This window comes from Pieris napi, chromosome 6 (assembly GCF_905475465.1).
Source record: "Pieris napi chromosome 6, ilPieNapi1.2, whole genome shotgun sequence".
Lineage (NCBI taxonomy): Eukaryota > Metazoa > Arthropoda > Insecta > Lepidoptera > Pieridae > Pieris > Pieris napi.
In genome coordinates this window covers 4,714,527-4,738,187 of record NC_062239.1, presented here as the reverse complement: position 1 = coordinate 4,738,187, position 23,661 = coordinate 4,714,527, and the positions used below count along the sequence as shown (strand labels likewise).

General features: G+C 32.3%; 1 protein-coding gene across 1 annotated transcript in view; it reads right to left on the bottom strand.

The window, feature by feature from the left end:
- Positions 1-23,661, bottom strand: part of LOC125050257 — a 106,815-nt gene that overhangs the window by 74,860 nt on the left and 8,294 nt on the right. The gene's annotated exons all lie outside the window — the stretch shown is intronic.

Genomic DNA, 23,661 nt, shown 5'->3' with positions numbered 1-23,661 from the left:
AAAGCTTTCTTATACAAATATCTTTATGACAACACTTTACGCGAACAAAGTATTACGGGCGATAGCTAGTTGATCAATAATTTTGAAAATTTCTTCAATACTATATTATTTGCTTTGAACGATCAGATGCATTTATTAATTTATTTGCTCTGAAGAAGAAACCTAACAACTCAAATGAGACTAGTCGCATTACAAAAGTGTCTGATTGCATCATCAGACATTTTTTTGAAGCCTAAGTCACTTTTGCACTTGAAACTTCCGTCTCGAAGTAATGAACCAATTTAACTTCCGTACAGATTTTACATCTTGAAAGAGAGCTTCGGACAAATGAGTAAATAGAATGTAAAATGCAAAGCCACCCTCATCAGTTGTATTCAGTATTCAATTTGTGCAGCGTCTACGACGAAATTATATTAAGGCCAACTTGATCATTAGCTTCTTGATCTTTTATTAAATTAAGAGACAAATCTTAAGCCTGCTATGAGAGTACGATTGTACAAGTTTTAAAGTTATAAAAGACTATAAAATCCATCTTCACAGCTAGTTTTTATAACCATAAATATTGAAAGCACATTTTAAACAGAATATCTTTTGTAAGCTGTAAGCACCCCAATTCAATTGTTCGTAAAATCGAAAATTATGACCAATTCATGGCAAAAATGTCTGTTACACAAGTCATAAGTCGAATTTATGATATCTTTATACTAACAGGTTAGTTAACGTTAGCCTAAAGAAGGCTAGTTCTAATATATGGAAAATATTATGGGGATGTTACTATGTAACATATTATGTATTCATAGGCTAACTAGACCACTAGACTTTGGCTATATTTGTGCAATTTTTTTGCTATTTAATTAAAAATCCCGCGAAACGATATTTGAACACGATTTCTAAAAAAATTAGATGTTCGGAAAGTCGAAAAATGTTTAACAAAGTTATGCATTTTTTAATGGTAAAATAGACAATGATGTCTATTAGCAGATTCTATCCTCACAATATCGAACTTCTTCTGTGGCTCAATCGAAACAATATTTCACCTACTTTTACTTTGATTACAATTTAACAAATATAGTCCTATTAATACATTCATCTGCAAACAGGAAATATAATGAACATGAATAACGTATTGTTATGACAAATACATTTTGAATTTCATGGAGTATGTTTGCAGCTACGGTAATGATACGAAATTAGCAAAATATATTAGCATAACAAAAAGCGTCCCGCCACTGAAATATCTAATAAATTGTTGACATTCTGCAGATTTTGAAATCTCAAGTATTTGACGCGTTCAGTTCGAGCCTCATACAAAAGCTTAATTGGACGATTAAACTATTGTTCTTGGCCCCTTAAATCATGGGGATAAGTTAGGAGGGGCGCCAGTTAAGCTCGCCTTTCATTTTGAATTTAATTTCATTTTCACCCTCTCGTCTTAAGAAAAGAATGACCGAAAGACTCCGTAGACTTAAGGGATATGACAATAAAGGTTTAATAAAAACGTCTTTTTTTGACAGTCGGCTTTTATTGTTGGAGTATATTTAGAATGGTTCTTTTTATGTTCTGTGATATTATTGAGCGTGGGAGCTTGTTTTATATTAAACATATTTCAGTTATATCCGCATGATTCGTGGTCGTTTTCAAGTGTGGTTTGAGCTTATGCAAGCAAGAGTAAATTTAATAAAATATATTTTGTATCTAGCAAAATGTTGAATAATAATCACAAAATGGGTCGGATTAGTTTTGGATCGATCTCTCCGCTCTTATATAAATTACATTCATTCTCATACTATCCCCATTGAGCAATATTACACCTGCGTCGGATGAGTCTAGATAATTTCATGGTTTATGTATGAAACCTATGCTAGTGTATTCAAACTTTCGAACTGAAATCATATATTCATACGATGCGTCGTTTATTCATAAAATACTGTCTGCATTCCATTTCATGGAAAGGAATAATATTTCATTTGATTATTATGAATATTTCTTACACTTTTGTTTTCATTAATAATTTATTATTGAACAAAATTATATTTTAGTTTAGCGTACATAAACATGGGGTTACTTAAATTATAAGAAAGACATCCGCGGCCATATCGTAAACGGGCGATCTCTTCCAGGCAACAAACTTAGCTTTTAGTTAACAAATATACTTAAAAATAAAAACATAGAATTGAAATAAATAAATCAACCAGTCATTTTTAGATATATTATAGTAATCATAGACATAATATTAATTTTCTGTTCCTTACAAGTGATTCCTAAACTTAAGATAAAAAAAAACGAGCCATTCTTAATCGGTTCAGGTGGAACGTTTGAATCCCGACTGTGTCCCAATGGTATGTGTGCAATTGACATTTGTATATGGAGAAGACCATGTCTTAGACCAAAAGTGGAAAAAAAAAATTAGGTACATAAGCAAAAAATCATCTATGAAACAGTTATCATGTCAGTCTCAGCTCAAAGCCCCGTTGAGTTACGAAATTTAATTCGTATTATTTATCCTATAAAGAGAACGTGCCTTTATATTCAAGGCTTTGTGAGATAAAGCTATAGATAATTATCGTATAGTTTCAATCCCCATTCATAGTAATAGTTTAATTTGCGAAAGTTATACCGAAGTACGAACTGAGACGCCTCAACCTAATTTAATCACATGTCTATCTGAGTACTTATCGGTTCTTGAAATACTCCATTAAACTGAGGTAGAGCGAAAGCTCTAATGAAGCTTTCACGAGCTTTTTACTTACGGGCTTTAATTCAATTACCAAACTATATTTATCAAGTTTGTAATTTTTAATATGGTTTTTCTTATATATAGATATATCGGGTATAAGACGATTTTATCTATTTACATTTTCCATCGACACTAAAATTATACAAATACTTGACTTATTTACACATAAATCAAAAATAATTAATAAAATATATTTCTCAACACGCCACATTACTACTAAACGATCTCTTTCAGGCAATCATAATAAAAGGAAAACCGTGATAAAAAATTAAATCTATGGTTATACACCATGGTTATCAAAATTTTAATCATCTCCTTTTATATAATTTCCTTAAATAAATACTTTTCATTAAATTCTTTAAAGGAATTACTCGTCTTGATTTATAATACAAAATTAATCTTATCGTACGTATAACATTGTTGGTACTTTATTTAAATTACCGTTTCCATATTGTTTTCAAAAAATCATATTATAATTATAAATTGATTTCAGATTTACTCTGATTTTATCTATCCCTCATTAAATCGTACCAGAGAGTACAGCAGTGTATACACTATAGAAATGTGTAGAGTACTTCGATCTCATTGTATAGTTCTAATGAACACCAGTCCACAATCGGCGTTGGTTTGTTAACACAAGATCAAGCAATCGTCGGGTGTAATCCAATCGCACAGAAAGATCGAATTGCTCACAGCCTTATTGCCACTAAATCTTCCTCGGAATTCGTAAGCTTCCAAACACCCAGAGGCTATTGCTCTAGGCTTTTTAGGCGTAAAGTATACAATATTATGTCCTCTCACGCATGTAATGTGAGATTGAATAAGTTTTGTCATGGATTTTGTTGGGACCTATTCAGATTGCATTTAACCTGGGTCTATTTTAAATTTACCTAATGGGTATTTCTACGTTGGGTTAATACTTCTGTATGTATTACTTCGTAGAATAATAAAATAAATCTTAGATATATGGTTACACAAGTAGGTAATAAATGTAAATAAGTTTTACATATCTATGATATAGAAATTTTAAAGTCCATAAGTATTTCAATTTATATTATTATGTATATTTTTTTATAAACAAGCAGGCCAGTCAGATAAAAGTGCTGAGCGTCGGAGATTTGTAGTATCGCGAGACTTGTAAATGCAACTGTGGTAAATATTCAATTTCAACTTACTTTTAGCGAAGTGTATGCGTACTTTCAACTACATTTGTTCTTTTCCTCGCTTAAGAAGGCACGGACAAGTGTAAACAGGCAGAACTTTTCTGAAGTTTTCACTTTAGATCATCTTTTTTATTTAGTACTAGCAAACTCGGCGAACTCCGTTTCGCCACCAGATGGCTTCGTTTTATGTAACATTTCGTTTGGTGATCCCGCTTTTCTGTTGATATTTTTCCTGAATTTTCTTTGCTATAAACCTCACGGAGCCCGAGACCTTTCCAACGAATGCAAAACCGTGGAAATCGGTTCGTGCGTTCTGGAGTTATTGAGTCAGGAAGGAAAACCCGACTTATTTTTATATAGTAGATTTCAAGTTATTTCCTATTATTTATAATTGCGTGTTAAAAAACCTAAAAACGATAAATTGACTTCGTCAAAACCTCAGAGGTATCTTTTAATCAATTGATCCAGTTCTATACGTAAGTTATATGTTAACAGGCTTTGAGGGTATAAATCTACCGCGCCAATAACCTTAACATGAAATGGAAGAAAATGTAAATAAGGGAAATTGTAAGGATCGTTGTAATAGAGTTTCAGTTTATCGCGATGGTCTCGGTCGAAAAGCGTCCCAATCGATGCCTTTAGGCCCCGGGACATTTCCGAACAAATATTTATCTTATTGAACCTTTCGCGTTCTTATTGCGGTGTTAACAAATAGCGCTGTTTGTTTCGTAAGCGCTTTATTTATTATATTACAAAATATTATGCAAAATATTATACAAAATGTATACAATAGCGTAGAACAGCTGATGCGCTTGGCGAAAAATAAGAAGGACCGAGCTGACCGCCAACCTCCAGTAGTGGAGAGGCACTTCAAGAAGAAGAAGATACAAATAGGTGACATAGAAAAACACAAAGAAAGACACATTAATGTATACAAGAGCTAAAAGACGGCGTGACATCTCTGCCTGTGTTTTACTCATATAAGCCATGTCTTATAGACGGAACATTTGCATAAAATAGTTTTAGTTGACTTTTATAGTATAACATAGATCTCGATCTTCTACGCTACGGTGCCACAGGCAGACAAACAGATACACAGACACGTCAAACTTATAGCTCAATTTAATGTTTTATTCTATCTTTACAGTTATAACTATTACACAGTTACACACAAATTGGTCTAGATAAAAAGCATTAAAAAATATAAGTAAATACCTAAATCTCATAACTAATAATATAGAAAGCAACTTAGGTTAGATGTTAGTGAAGACACATGTAGAACTTTTTTTAAAACTTATAATTAATATTGTATAACATCATAACGAAGTGAATGCTATTGAAACCAACATATTGTCAAACTAAAATATTGGAATGTCAAATTTTAATACATCTCCATTTGACGAAGAAAATTCGCACCCACAGTTATTCTATACACGTACCGACGAATTTGTCATATTGGATTTTAGAGACGCCCATCATACGTTCCCTTCCTGTCAATGCGAGAATGAAAAACTGCTGTTTGCACGAAAAAAACACCCTTACATAAAGCAGGTTTAGGGTTAAAGTCCCGTGACATTTCAGTATAAAATTTAAAACTTCAATAATGGAATTTGTTTTTGCTATTACGATAACTGGCGAAGTATAAAATTAGTTAATGTTACCATTCGTATTATAGAAATAATTCTGGCACGTAATAACTTTATTTTTAATTATAAACTTTTAAGTTGAATTTATAACCAGCCAGTTTTAAAGCACCAATATACCCACGTCAAAAAAAACAAATACTTGGATCCTTACATAGACAAAAAAAGTAATTGCCAAATGTTCTAAGTTGTTCTATGTGCTTTTTAATAACCTACAAACTAAACGCAATAAAAACAAATGAATAAAGTTTTTTCCTTAAAGAATCTACAGAAAAATAAACTCACACAAAAACATAAAAAATTAATACCACGTTAATTTTGTACAATTAATCGTTTATTGAGATTAATTGTACGGGCTCATAATCCACCTGTTTGTAACGCTGAGTCAGTGTTCTTAGTCAGGATGACATCAATGAATTCACCCCAATACAAATCGACATATTATCCGCTTTCGGAGTCGCTTTCACAATGTTTTAAAGCGTGGACTCCTATTTAATAAGAAAAAGAGAATGCAACAAAACATTTGTTCTTAATTCAAATTTCGAAATAACGAATCTGGACTAATATGATCCTCTTTTTTCAAAACGCAAACTTCTTTGTTAAATAAAAAATATTAAGGGAGTCGTAGTCGTGAGAGACGTGGTCTCTCACCAATAAGCTAAATTTTTATTTCTATCTCGATCTTCGATTGTATATCTAGATCACGTTTAGAAACTCTAATCTCTCTCTAGCAAAAAGAAAATAATATACGGTCAGTAGGGATCGTTATTAATAGTTAGTCGACGTTAGGAGTCAATCTAACTCCAAGCCAAACTTTACCGCCTCTTGTACTTCAAGTTGCATTAGTTTATGAACTAATGAATTAAAATAGACTTATGGCTTCAAGGTTTATCAAAATAGCGAGAGGGCATTTTAAACTCAATCAATGGAAAATCAAAATGCGGAAAATGTGAGGGACTCAAACGGAGGGTTAAATTCGCGATATCGATTCGTTTTTATATCTGCTGACGTTTTTCTTTGACAGATTGACGACATGCTTCGGTTGGTATCTCGTATTATATAGTCGTAAATTCCCACAGATTCACGAATTTATCGGCTCCAAAATATATGTTGTGACGTTTTCCATAAAGCTTAAAATTTCCATCAAATATTTCGTATGAATGTATCTGAATTATGTAAAAATAAAATCAAGCTTCTTGTATTGTTGTAAGATTTTTTTACTTAATATATGTTCTCACTTTAATAATACAATAGAATAGAAAAATTATCATCTTTATCTTCGCTACCTATATATATGTAAATGAACACAGAACATTTGTCTACTTAGCTTTCGTCACAGTACCAAAGACAAGTTGCTTTTAGGGGCTTCGCGAAATAAAAAAAACAAAAGCGCAACGGCCTAAGAGTAAGCTCTACGTGATACAACCTCATTAGATTGCAGAACCGCAGTTAATGTAATTAAGGCGGATATGCCTAATCAAGAGAAGTGCAATCTTCAGAGCTGAAAACAAAACGTCTATTTTCAGTACATAGTCCAGTAGCACAAGCCACTCACCATACACAATGGCAGATGACTCGTAGAGCCACAATCAGGCCGCGGTGACAAAGATGAAAAACCAACTAGTCGTTCAACATATCTAGCGACTAGTTTGACGTCAACTGAAAGAATTATTACGATTTTTTGGTAATTTGATAGATACAGTGATGGCAATATACTCGTATGTAGAAGAGTTTAAGAGTTTACTTACCTGTAAAGTTAACTAGAATTCAGCTATTTTAGAATATCTCTGAGACAAAAGCTATATTTTACGCGCAAACTGAAAGATATACATCTTACGGTGGTGATTGTATATAATTGTTTTAGGTAGAAGGGGAAATAAAGGTGGTTTTGAATGTTTTATTTACCTGTGATGTTAGTGACATTGAGGCATTTTACATAGATAACTTTTGAACTTTAATTATTTAAGAAAGTTTATATCTTTTTAAAACAAAATGACAGATGAAACAGATGCAGAAATGTGACACCAAAATCTCTGGATGAAATCATTTACAACTAAAATGATTCGCTTCCTTCCCAACAAAATGGCGACACATTAATGAAGTGCAATATGTATTGTGGATTTTGGTTATCTATTCCCAATACTCATTATTAAGAGTATTTTTTCGCATGCTCACCCTTGATGAATTCCGTTGAGGGGAGATTGAGGAGATAACGGGACATTATCGAAATACCGATGTCCTCGTATTAAAGCGGGAACACTGAGAGTTAAATGGCGATTTATTATCTTTGGGGCCGCGTAAACTTGCTCATTTGAATATTTTGTTCATGATCATACTAATACTAATTCCTAATAGATAAAGTGGTTCTTATGTGCCGTGGATTGTAATGGTATTTTACCTAAACAATAATTAGTAACGTAATTTTCGGGCTCTATAAATTTCTGCTCACGAACACATTGCTATTTTTATAAGCGCCGTGATTATCACTATGGAGTTATAGCACGGTTCTCTTTTTAGTATTTTTTTAAACAGGACTCAAACGGGCAGGATGCTCATCTGATGTTAAGTGATACCGCCGCCCATGGACACTCTCATTGCCAGCTCACGAGTGCGTTGCCGGCATTTTAATTGGAATGCATTTTTGACATACATAAATTGAGTCTTCCATGATCTTATAACGCTCACTTAAGTCATAATGGAAATATTTCCCAACGATAATATTTCCATTCCAAATAAATAAATTAAATTTTTAATATGTATATGAACGATAAGTCCTTTTATTATTCGTCTTACTTTGAATTGAACGTGTAGCTTTGAAAATATTAAGAAACTCCGTTACAAAAATCAAGTACGAAGAATTTTTCTCATTCACTTGGGTAAGCTTGTGTTTAGTGAATAGGAAAATATTTATGTATTAAATTTCTAACGTACGAAGAATGTTTAATATAATATCTTATTCATATCTATAAGTCTTTTAAAAAAGTTCAATGACCGGTTGATATATTTTATTACTAGTCTAGCTCCAAAAAACATGATCCAAGTTACACCTAAACTAAGTAGTGAATACTATAATATAAGAGATAATTTTAAATTCTCCCGATACATTATAGGTAGCATTAAGGTAATGTTATTAAGAAAAATCACATTTACCCAATAGATGATCGTACTTTGTCCAATAACAGGGTAAGTGCCGTATCTATTTCCGAAAATTATGACGCTATTAAATAAACATATTGCGTACCGCGAATTTCTCATAAAACCAACATATTGGGCCTTTATTACTCTTTAGTTTCTATACAAGTAGGGCGGCCAAGTATTTTATTAATATGAGACACTATTGTTATTAATATTGTTTCTTCTAAGTGATTTATAGGTGTGATGTTGAATACTAAACGTAAAGTTGATTACGATTCGAAATATTGTAATAGGTTTAATTTAATCACAAATCAACGCAGGCGAGCAAGCCTTTCAAATATTTCCAAAATAGATATGAATACAAATAATTTCCCATGTCCAAATTGGATTTCAGATTTGTCTCAAATGTGTTTGTGTATCAGTTTATTAAATAAAATTAATCTACTGACATAGGTAACTAGGTACAGTTATGAACATCAGTATAAAAAAACTGGCGACCCGTCTTGCTTCAGTTACCAAAATGTGCTTCTTTGAACATATAGCACGCAGAAATCCTGATAACTTGGAGAAGCTTACGTTGACCGGTAGTAGAAGGTACAAGACCCTGAGACCAAACCCCTGTTCGCTGGACCAAGTCCTTACAGGCCATAGGCTTAGGCTTTCCGAAGAGACAGGGGAATGGAGGAAGATATGCAACACTAACACGACCTACAATAATGAAAAACGCTACTAAAGAAAAGAATATAAAAAACTTTAATGATTCCAATTTTATATATAGTAGATAATATATTAACTAGTCTATAATTAGAAACCTTATTTATCAGTTATCCATGTAATATCTCAGCATGGTGACCCTACTATCATGAAACTCAATGTCGATATTTCTTTGGGGCCTTTATTGAAATTCTGCGCTCGTGACAAAGTTTCCGATCACTTGGGCGGATTCCGCAGTGCCACTGAGTGACTCTTTGTAGATTTAATCTGATTTTTTGACTCATCACTTCGGACTCGAACTGAATATTGATACAGAGCCAAAAAAAATGAATCAATCATTGATTAGATTTTTTATATTAAGATAAGATATCAAGGGAGACGTACAACAGGTAGTTTTAACAATGAGTTACTTTTATCTGTACCTATAGTTTTTAACTTCGAAATACATAATCTAAAGATCTTGGGTAGTGTCAAAGTGAAAGTCATTTATTCATATAGGTATGTACACTTATGAACGTCAAAGAAAAATACCTATTAAATGCTTCTGATTTTACATTTACTGCCAGTTCTCAAATCAAGGGCGTAGAACGGAAGAGAAGAACTGGCAATAAGCTCTCCGCTACTCTTTTTAATCGCCAAGTTTTTTGTTTTACACAATGTTTGTAAGGAGCTGCAACCATTACACCATGTTCCACATGACTTCTTATCTACTACTATCAGCAGGAGGAATGGTGAACTAGGAGCACGTATTACTGGTGGAGATTACATTCTCGTAGGAACAACACGAAAATCATAGTCGAAATATTGAGTAAGGTTCACCTCCATACTATGATATACTTCTTGTAAACTACCAGCTCTACACTGAAATAAATGAAAAGCAACAGCTTACCAAAACATTCATCAAGGAATACCACAAAATAGGCTCTTTAACATGTAAACGCCATGAATATAAAACGAATCGTTCCATTTTTAAATCGACAGGAAATCCATTATGTTCAATATTAGACCCTTATTAGGAAAGTTTTCAAACGCGTGTGCATGTAAGGGTACAGTGCCCTTAGCAATTGTACAACTCCCATGGCGAAGGGACCTCGGGCCCTTGTGGGTTATTGAAATTCTTAAGTGTTGAAATGGCTTGTTACTTCCAACCTAACATCAATAAATAATACGTAGTTGTTCTACGATGTGCTTAAAATATTTATAGCTATTTGTTTACGCTTCCTCCCTGCCCTGCGATTCTGTAACTCACTTTTCGAACTCACACAGCGGTTTTCGCATCGGCGGTCGCTCTCAAATCAGTTGTGAAGCAGTCATTTTATGATTTGGCATTCTGGTAAACAATAAACTACAAGCTCCCACCTTTTCAAACCGCTGTGTGAGTTCGGAAAGTGAGTTACAGAATCGCAAGGCTGATCTTAAAACGATATATAGAATTAGAAAACAATTATATTTTTATAAAATCAATAGTAGTATATGCTACTCAATTTGCTTATTACTTGACACCTCTTACGTCGAAATCAGTCTAACCACGGCCGTAAATCTTGACAGGATTACTATTTATACATAGTAAAATGCACCTTAATATCAAGAAATAAAGAATATACCAGAATTCAAAGTAATAATGAATCGTGGTAGCTATCACGGTATAAATTCTATTCAAGAAGAAACCAGGCAGAGTAAATGGATTTTTGATAATAATCATTTAAGTGTGTAATTTTAAATTAGGGTTAAATAATTAAGCAGTGGTACAAAATAAAGAAAATGTTTATTATAAGTTAGAGACACATTGGCGAGAGCACAAAATAACAGAACAGTAAAACCTCGAACCTTCCTCTTATCAAGACAGTGTTGCCTTACAAAAATACAATCAATTATTGTAGAATTGAACACTAACATGTAATAATAATAAAAGTAGAGAATCAAATCCTCGACTTCAAGTCGCGTTCTGAATATACCTACATATCTTCATGGAATTTCCACCACTACTTCAAGGCGGTTATGTTTTGGAAACAGTAGTTTGAATTTTTGTAGAAGCTCAGTAAAAACCAGATGCATAAATTATTAGAGAAGTTTAAAAGAAAGTAAAACTTTTTTGTCATAAGTAATCAAAAAGTCTGAATGAAAACTCCTGGCCCTTTCAAGATTGACGATGAAAATTAATTGGATATTTTAATTCGCCACCAATAAACGGGTCAACGGATTTTTCAGTTCAATGAGCTAAGCTGTTCCGCTAACAAGTTGATCTAAATTAATTAGAGCTTTGAACTATCGCAAAAGCGCAGCTGCATATTAGCTGAAGTGATTATTGTAGTGTGTAAATTATAATTAAGGATTGTAAAAATTCCTTTACAAGGCCTTTATTGTATTTTAAGTGATTCAAAATGAAACAAAAAACATACATATGTATATGGAATAATAAAAATATAAAAATTAATCGCAAAATCAGTTGCTCAGCGCAACACTCGAAGACGTCTGGATCAATTCGAGTAATGTTTATTCGCGTATTCCTTAAACTCTGACGGAGGTTTTTGTAGAGAGAAAAATTGGAAAAATTGCACGGAAAGTCCTATGGGGTAGCGTAGTAAAATGTACTATAAAAATCATATTAAGGCGAAACCAGGTTCGCAGAGGAAGCTAGTACTTAATATTAATATGATTAGATACTTTTTAAATAATACTTATTATGTGTCTTTTGAAAGAAGGTTATTATCAAGTTACGTTCAAGCAATAAGTTCGACAAAGATTCAAGTTTTTCATTTTCATATAAAAGAACACCTGTTCTCTAATCTTTCGATGAAACCGCAATTCATAATTTTCTGAAAGAATTCATAATTTTATGAAGTAATACATAATATTGCGTCTCTCGAAATTTTCCTTTTAAAAATATATTACATTTAACAAAAGTTTTAAGCATTGTTGTCCGAACTGGCCAGACCAAAGTATTTTACAAACTTCCTTAATTACCACAATTTAACAAGACTGAACTACCTAACTTTGCAAAACACTCTGAACAACTTTACATGATTTTTAAGCAAAATATGTTTAATGTTTATATTTTATTTACAAATACAGTCAACATGGTATATCATTCAAGATTTGATGTCTGACTTCATCACAACTAGATAGAATGAAACGGGGAATCTGTAGATGCAACAGAGTAATTTGACCTTTTTTTTATGTAATAGGAGGCAAACGGGCAGGGGGCTCATCTGATGTTAAGTGATACCGCCGCCCATGGACACTCACATTGCCAGAAGGCTCGCAAGTGCGTTGCCGGCCTTTCAAGAATTGGTACGCTCTTTTCTTGAAGGACCCTAAGTCGAATTGGTTCAGAAATAATTCAGTGGACAGCTAAATTCATAAGTAAAGGGTACGACACAAAATAGGTTTTTGGCATACGGGAATCATGCCTAGCGCTAAGTCTTGAAGTCATAAATTTAAAGTAAGCTTTATGTTCGGGAAAATTGAAAAAAAAAATTGTTTTAATGTTATACTTTACCACATCGTTGCTTGAGTTGTCATAATGAATATTATTATTTAAATAAAAAATCCCTGTGTCAAACGACCTCAAAGTTGGAAGAACTCAATTTAGCTCACGAATTTCCGCAGGGGCAAAAAACTACATAGAAAATGAAGCTTTGACTCGTGATTGTAGTCTAACAGTACAAATGTTATTCGGATCAAAGTGCATCTCAAACACTAACGAACTAACAACAAAGGTTTAAATCAACTTACTTGAAATGTAACAAAGTTCGTCAGCTACTAATTGCTACGTAAATTTCGCTTCGTTTTCGGCTTACCTGTAACAATTATATAATAAAATAATGAAATATATTAACAAAAACAAAAATATACCAGTACACGTTAAGTATATAATTGTTTAAGGTTCTAAACAACTCAATGGAGCATGGGGTATAGGGCAGAGACATATCTGCGTCTATTGGAAGCAAATATTCTGTGCCAACCTGAAACATTTATCATTTCACCGTCATCAAACCCGATTCTCACAACGTTCCTATAATGAGCGTGATCAACCAAAAGAAAATTTTGCAATTGAATTTATGATTCCTAGACTTAAATCTTTGAGATAAGAACAGCTTACGAAATTGCAAACATTTAATATATAGAAGACAAGACAAATATACACATTTAATTTGACTAGAAAATATTAAATCATAAAATAAACTTGGCACATTTTTTATAATTAAAATGGATTATTGATTTATTAATTCTCATTGACCTGCAAATACCAAACAACGCGTCGTCTTCAATAAAAAACCTTTAAGTATGAATAAGTTATTATAGTAGACCTGTATTATAGTCTAATATTTTCTTTTTACGAACTTTATTTTATAATTACTGTTAACTGTTTCATGTTTGTCTTTAAATGTGTATTCTGTTTTTAGCTATTATTGTGTATTATGATATTTAGAAATCAAATAAATATTTCAAAATTTGAAGCTGAAATCGATAGAATGCATGACATTAACTTGGTAATGTTCTTCGTATTAGATTTCACGGTCACCATGAATTTACAAGAAGCTCCTACATTACCGCTGAGAGCAGCCGACAGTAGAAATTAGAGTTGGCGTTCATGAAAACCCTTAAAACGCGATCCAGGATTGTACCCGAGGGAAATTATGGACTTCGCACCTGACAGAGGCAAATTTTAATGTTACAGTCGCCCCACGCTAAGCTTACGAATAAATTAACACGTTGCTGCATTTCTATTGAAACTTTGTTTCGTTTACGACCTTCCGGAGTTAGTGGTAACTAAATGTCTATTTTAAAACCTCTTTGCCAAATTTTGCCTGGTAGCATAGAAATACGAGTCAAACTATCGAGATTTTTACTTAAGGCTGGTTGAGAAGTGACTTCATTCTGATACATATAGATTTGAATTGTTATTATATATTTATTTTTCATGTGAAATACAATAAATATATCATATAAAAAAAGGTGTTTGAAACAATAAAACAAAATTCAAGTCCACAAAATTATAAAAGCATGACTGATGGCAAAGTGGTAAACGACTTGCTGGATCACCTAAAGTTACAGTCGCTCATGGACACTTACTCTGCCAGAAGGCTCGCGATTGCGTCGCCGGGCCTTTAAGGGAGACTCAAAAACACACGTTGCATGATCACATGATTCAGAATAATTTATTTACACTTGTATTAATTTCAAGTTATTATCACATTTATAAGGACGTAAAGATTCATCTGGCATCTATTTTTCTCCAGTGGCATTTCTTCCAAAGAGCTGCCAACATAAGAAACATGATTAGAGCAGTCTAAGATGTTGTCATTGGAGAGTGGTAGAAATATAAAATATTGTTTGCGCTTAAGATGTTTAAAAATAATAAATCTTTTAAATAAATTTAAATTTCGTGTACCCTCTGGATTATCCCATTTGTCCCTCCTATCAGAAGAACGTGTTTTGGCTAAAACCAATAACCAGATTTAGGATTTTCATTAACGAGCTACGTTTGGATATTTACACATATCCGTGTTTGTTATGTTCGCTTATAAGTACTCAAGTCACAGTAATTCTTGTATTACTCTTTATGTACTAATTCAAGTGTTCGTAAGATTTTGTAAATAAATAAGTAAAAATCTTAACCGGTTAATAAGTTTTACTTTATACTAACTTGGAATAAAATTCTAATCGGTTTAAACTTTTTCTGTTCTGAAGCACAAATGATGTACAATTTTAAGTAAACTCAAGGCAACAACTGTCTCACTACATATACATATATGTACTCCTAGTACATATAATCCAGCCATACTTGGGAAGTGGTTAGGACTTAACTTCAAAGAGCGAGTAAGACAATTTTCTCGAGAAATGAAGCGTTGAATATGAAAGTTAGTTGCAAATGACCGTCGCTTCATCCGGCGACAGCTTTAATAACAATAATACTCGTAGTTTAGACAAGGGTATGAAGTTATGTTTGAAAATGCCATGCACAGGATTTAGAAAAAAAATAACCATATCTAGATTAAAGTCGATTGTATAAATTATTTAAATGAGTTTATATATTCAGAATGTTTTTTTGACAAAACTAATTTTAATTAAGTAAATAATATCTTCTACAGTCCCTAGAGCTCCGATTAAAATAATTAGGAAAATTCACAGAGCGGAAAGCGACTTGTTAACTATAAAAAATATGTATAAATTATATTCATCACGTTAATTAATGTCTGTTTCAAAAAGGATTCTACGTATTAACAACCATAACTCATGCATAAAAATTAACAAAAACAATTAAAATTCTTTAATTAATTTTATAATATGGCAATAAAAGGACCTCAATAACATTGCTATTCACCACAACGCCTAAGCTTTATTCGCGGCAATAACACGCACATTGCTCATAACGAATTTTTAGGCGCTGTGTCGATATATTTCACTCTCATACGAATATGAAAGTCATACACATTTTAGGATTTTTAATTAACATTTTTAATATAGCATATTGTTCTATAGTCGTGGCTTAGACGTAATATGAAAGGCAGAATAAGAAAAGTATATTCAGTTTAATTAAACTTAAATCACCTGTTCAGGCAGACAATATTTTTTGACAAGATTTTAATTTAAGGAATATATTTGTTATGTTGGTCAAGTAGCTTCAGCGTGTGACTCTCATCCCAGTGGTCATAGGTTAGGTATATTCCTACGGAAGTGCACCAATGGGCTTTCTTTCTATGCGGCTGATCACCTACTTGCCTATTAGTTTGATCATGATACAAATACAGAAATCTGAGGCCCAGATCTTATTAGGTTGTAGCGCCACAGATTTTTTAGTTAATAATTGGAGATTCAAAAATATTTGTAATGTAAATAATATAAAGGTCTTGTACATTTAAATGACCGCTCAAAATATTATCATAAATATAAAGTAGGTATTAAACAAATTTCAAATCAACCCGACAGTCTCCTAGACAATTTGCAAATGCTTTCCTGTCACGTCTTGCGGATAAGTCGACGAAACTATCTGAATATTTACAAAGTTGGAAGGACCTTTAGTTTGTGATGGACAAACTCGGTTACACCCCGTTTATTGAGTTTTCTTTGATACTTTATTGTGCCTTAATGTTAACAAAACATTGTTGTTTGTAACGATTGAAAACGTCATACCAGCTTTATAATGTATTATTATATATTTTGTATTAGTTTAATCTAATAGGTACTTTTACGTAGAACATATATAGGGAGGCTCTTAATCTAAACAGTTTACTTTTGATTTTGATCATTGTGTACGTTGGTACATACTTTACAAAGGACTAACGTGAAGTTGCGACCCGAAAAATAACTCCTTACCTACATACATAGCAATATAAGTGCAGCTGTGAGGTAGTATTTTTTAACCCCTGATATTATCAATACACAATGTATTTCTATGTAATGTAATATTCTTAAATGCACAGTTTGGTAATACTTGCTGAAAAGGTGACGTAAGTTAGTATGTTTTAAACCAATAAATCTATGTCATAAAAAAGTTGATCTATTGAATAAAAATTAATGAAATAGATACAGAAATAAGGCGATGGCCCATACATCATAGTAGTGCCGATGTTTCATCAGCCCACATTATAACACTCACTTTAAATTATTTATGTTGTTGCTAAGCCAAAGCCTACGCCTCAATAAAGCTTATATGCTTTTAATGCATAAGGGAAAAGAACTGCTATATATAGTAATTACAAAAAGTTGGCTATTTAATAAATTGTATGTTTAAAAGCCTAGCACTAATTTCACTTGTAATCAATCAGCTTGTGTACGAGCTTGACGGTATCCATCAGAAGAAAATAATATCTATATTCTGGCACGTTTTTGGCTATCTTTATGAAATGTTTACTAAGTTTATATTAAAATACTATTCAATATATAGCTTAATACTAATAATATCGATGTAAAGAATGAATGACAAATGATTTATTTATTGTTAACCTACTTAGAACTTTATATTATATCAAGTATATCGAGTGTTTGAAAGCCGTTTTTCACCTAATTTTAAAACCACGCTATGTTTTACTTGCAATTGATAGCTAGGGTGTTTATTTACAATATTTACAATTGGTTGAATGATTATTTAAGAAAATAAACGCCTACATACATCGTATATCTATAATTAAGCTATAAAATTATGAATAACATGGTATCAAACATTGCTTCAGAGCTATTTAAAATCAGTTTACCCTCTATAAAAAGTCCAATATTATGATTGCAATCTGTACTGACCACAGACAATACAGGAGCGACCCCGTGCTGAATAAAATATTATATCAACACATGTCGCAGTCTGCCAAAATGTGGGGATCTTGTTTACCGAATACTAAGTACTAGAAGTTTGTTTTATTTTTAACTCCAAAACCAGCCGGTAGTAAACAAAGAAACTATGAAAGCTTTAAGACTGCTTTAGTCTATGGTTAATCAATGTTGACCGGCCATTTACACAGATTATATTATAGTGTTCTAAATTAAAAACTCTACGTGAGCATAGATTCAACCCTCTCCACTTTGTAACTCTAACAGCCCTTTGGGATGTGTTTGATATGACAGGAGTTCCTTTGTGATTGTTAAAAAAAACGAAATGGTATTTTTGTATTTTCGTCCCCTCCAAAATGAGCCAACTAAACTAACTTTTAACGTATAAATGTATAAAAACCCTTAATTTGACACATTTCAATTTATTTTCTGTAGAAAACCCATCTTAAGATAATCCCAAATGAGATCCCATTGACATCATCTGGTGTCTGCACGAGACCCCACAACTACAGATTAACCTTCAAAAGGGTGCTTCTTTATAACCTACTAGCTGACCTGGCTAACTTCGTTCCGCCCTACAACCTTATAATATCGTTGTTACTTTAATTTAACTTATTTTAGGATTTTATTAATGTTAAGTATTACATTAATACAACTTTTTTGCAAATACAGAAATGTTTTATTGCTTGCCATTGCGAAAGAAGAATGGCAGTTTTACACATTAGGCATCTTCTCTCTAGCGTCAATATGGCGATACTGCATGTTAAGCACTTTCTGATATCCAACATCTTTTGATCAGGATCAAAGCATGGTTATGCATCTCCTCATTCACCTCAAGATCGGAATTTCTTGAACTGACACGAATTCGACGTAAAATGATGCGTAGTTTTGTCAACAGATGGTTTTTGCATTCGTAAAAATTTATTAATTAATTTATTGTTATTCGTTAACTTATCCGATATTTTATTGCTTATTCTGCTATTCGGGACGGAAACAAATCCAACAAATCAAAAACCATGGCAATCGGTCCAGCCGTTCTCGAGTTATAAGTGTTGTAACAAACACGACTTTCTTTTATATATATAGATATGTACCTAGCTAGCGGCCTGTTTCAGCTTTGCGCGTTGATAATAAGTATTTTAAATTAAGATGTGATATTTTAAAGGAAATATATTTAATACAAATAATAATATCTCGTCCCTAAATATTAATAAAATATTGTTAACAGCAACGCATTTATAAAATATATGTAGCATATCTCTCGCAAAATTGTTGTTCTTTATTAACAAATTATAATCGGGCGCAAACATTTGACAAGACTTGACCATTTTCAGTATAATTAAATTGTTAATTTGTTATAAAAAATATTCTTAATCTCAAAAACCTAATAAATACTTACCTGTTAGGTGATACATAATGTATAAAGAAAATGACCTACGAGTTTCATAAATACACTTACATAAATGACCAAAATTGTCAAACCCTGGATTTAAATTTCTATGAAATATTACCACGTACAACGCGAATTATAACGATTAAACGTATCATAATTTAAATTTGGTGACGTCACCTCTCGAGAAGGGTTTTGGGAAGCACCCTCCAGCAATGAGTGTACACCCCAAGCATTATACAAAATAGGCTGTGGGCCAGAGAAAAAAAATATCTGTTCTAAAGTTAATATTTGCTTTTTATGTACGACAGCGTATAAATATGAATTTATAAGAATATTTAGAGATTATACCCCCCTAACAATACTGTTTTCGCTGGTCTGAAATTTGTTATAAACGTGGTTAAAACGGAGCAATTAGATAATAAGAGTGTGACCTTCTTATTTATAAGTCTTCTCCACAGCGTAAACACAATTTGGTAAAAAGCGACAAACCTTTATATTAATTATATTATACTCTGTGTTATATTATAATCATAAAGTTATTTTGTTATTTTTACAACTTATTTCCTTTTTCTTCTTTCCCTTCTTAAGTGTGGCTTTGTTTGTGCTAAATAAATAGGCATGTGATTGTTCTGCGTCCAGAATGCGTCTATGGAGAAATAAAAGCTGCTAATAATTCATAGCCCCACGTAAGCGTTTAGTCATATTTAGTGGCCCACGGTGACGTGGATTTTTCAATCACATCTCGCTTGAAGCGAAAACGCCTTCAGTCTTCACCCTCAATCGCTGAATAAATTGGGAATGTTTAGTAATAATTTAGGTGATGGATTATAAATGTTACGTGGCTTAAGCGAACAAATTACTCATATGAAGTACCTTTCTTCGTTCCTTTCTTCCTTTTTGTGAAAGTACGCTTTTATTTTAAGGACCAAGTGTTTTTAAAATTTGATTTAATTATCAGTGTTCAACTCAAATTGATGTGTGTAGTGGTTAGAAGGACTTTCAACCCACAGTTCAAATATATATGTGAACGTAAAATTGTAAATAACGTTAGATTGTAATCTATCTCGCGAGATTATAAACTGTCGAAAGATTGTGAACCTCAGCGTACTGCTTACAATTTAACGTTTTACTCTAACGTATCACTTCGATAGATTACAATCTACCGAATAATAATACGTTAAATTGTAAGCAGTTCGTTGAGGTTCACAATCTTTCGACAGCTTACAATCTCGCGAGATAGATTACAATCTAACGGTGTTTACAATTTTACGGTGACATATACAACATTGTGAGGAATACGGCATATCTTAGACCCAATAATCGACTACTAGTGGCAAAGACCATTGATCACCTTCACGCCTAAGGCCAAAACATTCAATTATCAGTACAGTAAGACTGTTATTAAATATTAAAGAAGTATTTTTAAGCAAAATAATAGTAATTTCCTTAACGAGCGACGCATTTTTCAGACTTAATTTCCGAGACCCCGCTGTCACGGTTGAGACAAAAGATTGATACACTCATTTCATTAGTGATAAATAATTTTATGTTCGTCGCTTAGTCATTTACGTCTTAACTGTTTAAAAAGGAATATTAATTTATATTGCAATCAGCGACGGCAAGGTGTATATGAAGGCGGATAAAAAATTGCACGATTCTTATTTATTTAAGCTTTTTATAGAACAGGGGAAAAAGGGCCGGAGGCTCACCTGATGCTAAGTGATACCGCCGCCCATGGACACTCCCAATGCCAGATGGCTCGCGAATGCGTTGCCGGTCTTTTAAGAATTGGTACGCCTTTTCTTGAAGAACCCTAAGTCAAATTACTTCGGAAATACTTCAGTGGTAACTAAAATGTTTAAACACACTATATAGATATTTAATTCAACTTTCTTCGTATACGGCGCATCATTTATGATTCACACTATGAATTATTTGTCGTGAAAGCAAATATTTACAGTATGTAAAGGATACGTAATTAAATAAAAAAAGACAATCAAACTTTACAAACAATAATATAAAAGCCATAATGTAGTGCTGAATTCCTTTTTAGTTTACAAAAAGTGTGTAACTAGAAGCTGAGGACTTTTAGGAAAAAAGTCTGGCCCGCCTCTGTGGTAAATAAAAAGTTTGGTTTAATGTTTAATCAAGAGGTCCTGAGTTCGACGTTTAGAACCAATAATTTAATTTTACGACGAATAGGCTAAGAATTTTTTAAACTATCAAATATGGCCTAATATAGTTATTTAGGGGTTAGTAAATCCGCACTTAATAGCTAATAAAATACAATGTTATAAGTATTAAAGTTGTGTTTAATCCTCTGTAAAATTGTATATTTAAAAATATATAATTTAGAATGAACGCATCATTTGCAGTTGAAAACATTTTAAGGTTATACATAAATTTATTTCACCTGACACGGGTAAATTAGTGGTAAATTTATATAAATTGCGTTTATTCACGCATAATATATTCCGTGGAATTCCCTACTAGTCATTCCTTTGCCCAAATCATTACAAGCTTACGAACCTTTTTCAATAATATACTTTGAAGATTATTTTCCTTATCATATAATATTTTTAATACCATTAAAGAATACCAATCCTCTCATAAGATTTTTTCTAAACAGCCAGTCTTTTTTAAGTCGTACTGGCTGAAAATCTGTTCAAAATAAAAAGAAAACTTTTTAATAGTTTTATTCTGTGGAAAGTTAATATGTGTAATGAGTATACTTAGTACTTGGCGCATTTTGAAAAGGTAAATTTTTAATCTTTGCCTTCATAATGATAATGTAGTTCTATATTTAGGTAATCGTATATAAAAGAAAGTAATTCTCACTCCACGGAGCTTTCTGATGAGTGCAAACAAGCTGAGTGGTTTCTCTTGTATCTTTTAAGGGAAAGAAATTGCTATCAATGAACGATGCACATAGGTATATCAATCTTTATTAAATGCGTCAATTTAAGGTTATTGCGGTAATATAGGTTAATGTTTCTGTTTTATTGATTTTAAAGTGAGGTATTTTATGATATAATTAAAAGTTATTTGGTTAATTTTCAATTATTTATTTTCGCACGACTGTTTTTTTTTTTATATTTTGAAATAATGTATGTAACGAATAAATGATTAATATGACATGGAGTGATTTTTAGAATCACTCCATGTGCATTTTCTTTACATGGATACAGACAATAGTACAAATATAATTTGTATAGAAGTGCTACAATACAAAGGAAAATTCATAGACCACGGCTTATGTTTGAATTACAAACCATAGAACAGAGTTCGAAATTTGAAATATTGCTTGATAGCATTCTGTACAATACAGAACACGGTGGTTTACATTCGAATGATGCATAGCTGTGATAAAATTCGAAATTTGAAATCACTGTTTGTGCACTTTATTATTTTAGAGAAAAGTTAGCTTATCGATAATATTCTAGTACGATACGATAGCCGAGAGAAGTAAAATATATATAAACTGAAGTACGAAATGCACAAGTCGTTGGCAGATGCTCAAGAGGCAATCAAATTAGGTGTGATTATCCCAAACTGTCGATAGAGGACAGGATGGCAATCTACGGATTAAATTCTTCTTGGGGAACGGCATCGTTTCACGCAGATAGCAATACACAGGAATGGTTTTTACCCAGTTAGTAGTGCAAACATTTACACGTCGAATTGGGTTAATTTACAGTTGCAACGTTTCACTTTGCTGTATATAGTATAGGTATAATGCAAAGAGGATTTATGGTGAATATTTAATACTTTTTTCATGAATTGGTTTTATAACTCAGTATTATATTATTTACACGGCGGTTGTGGATCGGTCAGTATATTCAAATTGTATATATAACAAAATGTTAGACGATGTTTCGAAGAATAGTGGGTAACTTTTCCTAACACTGAATTTCTTTATAGCAATACTCACAATGCTGGCACATGTTTGAAACAAACTAACTTGAATAAGAGATAACTGTTCTGTGAATAGTATTGGAAATTCTACATTTTTAATACTTTTCATAGAAGCTGCATATGGTCGGTCCTACCATATGCAGCTTCTATGAAAAGTATTAAAAATATACAAGTTAGTTAACACCGTTTCAATGATTTTTGTTGTTTCAATGAATTTAGATTTGTCTTCTTTCAACATAACCTTACAACAATTAGACAGAAAGAGAGAGGTTTAATAAAAAATGTTTTTTTATTATTAACTAGCTGGCCTGGCGAACATCGTACCGCCTAACAGTCGATTCTTTATTTTTTTTAATACTTATTCTGCTATTCGGGACACCGGTCAAGCTAAGATATAAAAAAGAAACAGAATGTATTTGTTGATAAGACAACAAATACATTATGTCAAAAAATAAAAATTTACCTTTCAAATTGACTTATAAGTCAATTTGAACTTTAAAGAAGTTTGAAGTCTCTCCGTAAGAACCATCCTCGTACTTCAAAGAATATTATAAAAAAATGAATTGGCCAAATCGGTCAAGCCGTTTTCATGTTATGTCGTGACAACGGAATACGGGTTTCATTTTTATATATATAGATGAACCACGATCACGTGCAAAACACTGTAAGAAAAAGTCTCTTCTAGTTCTAAGT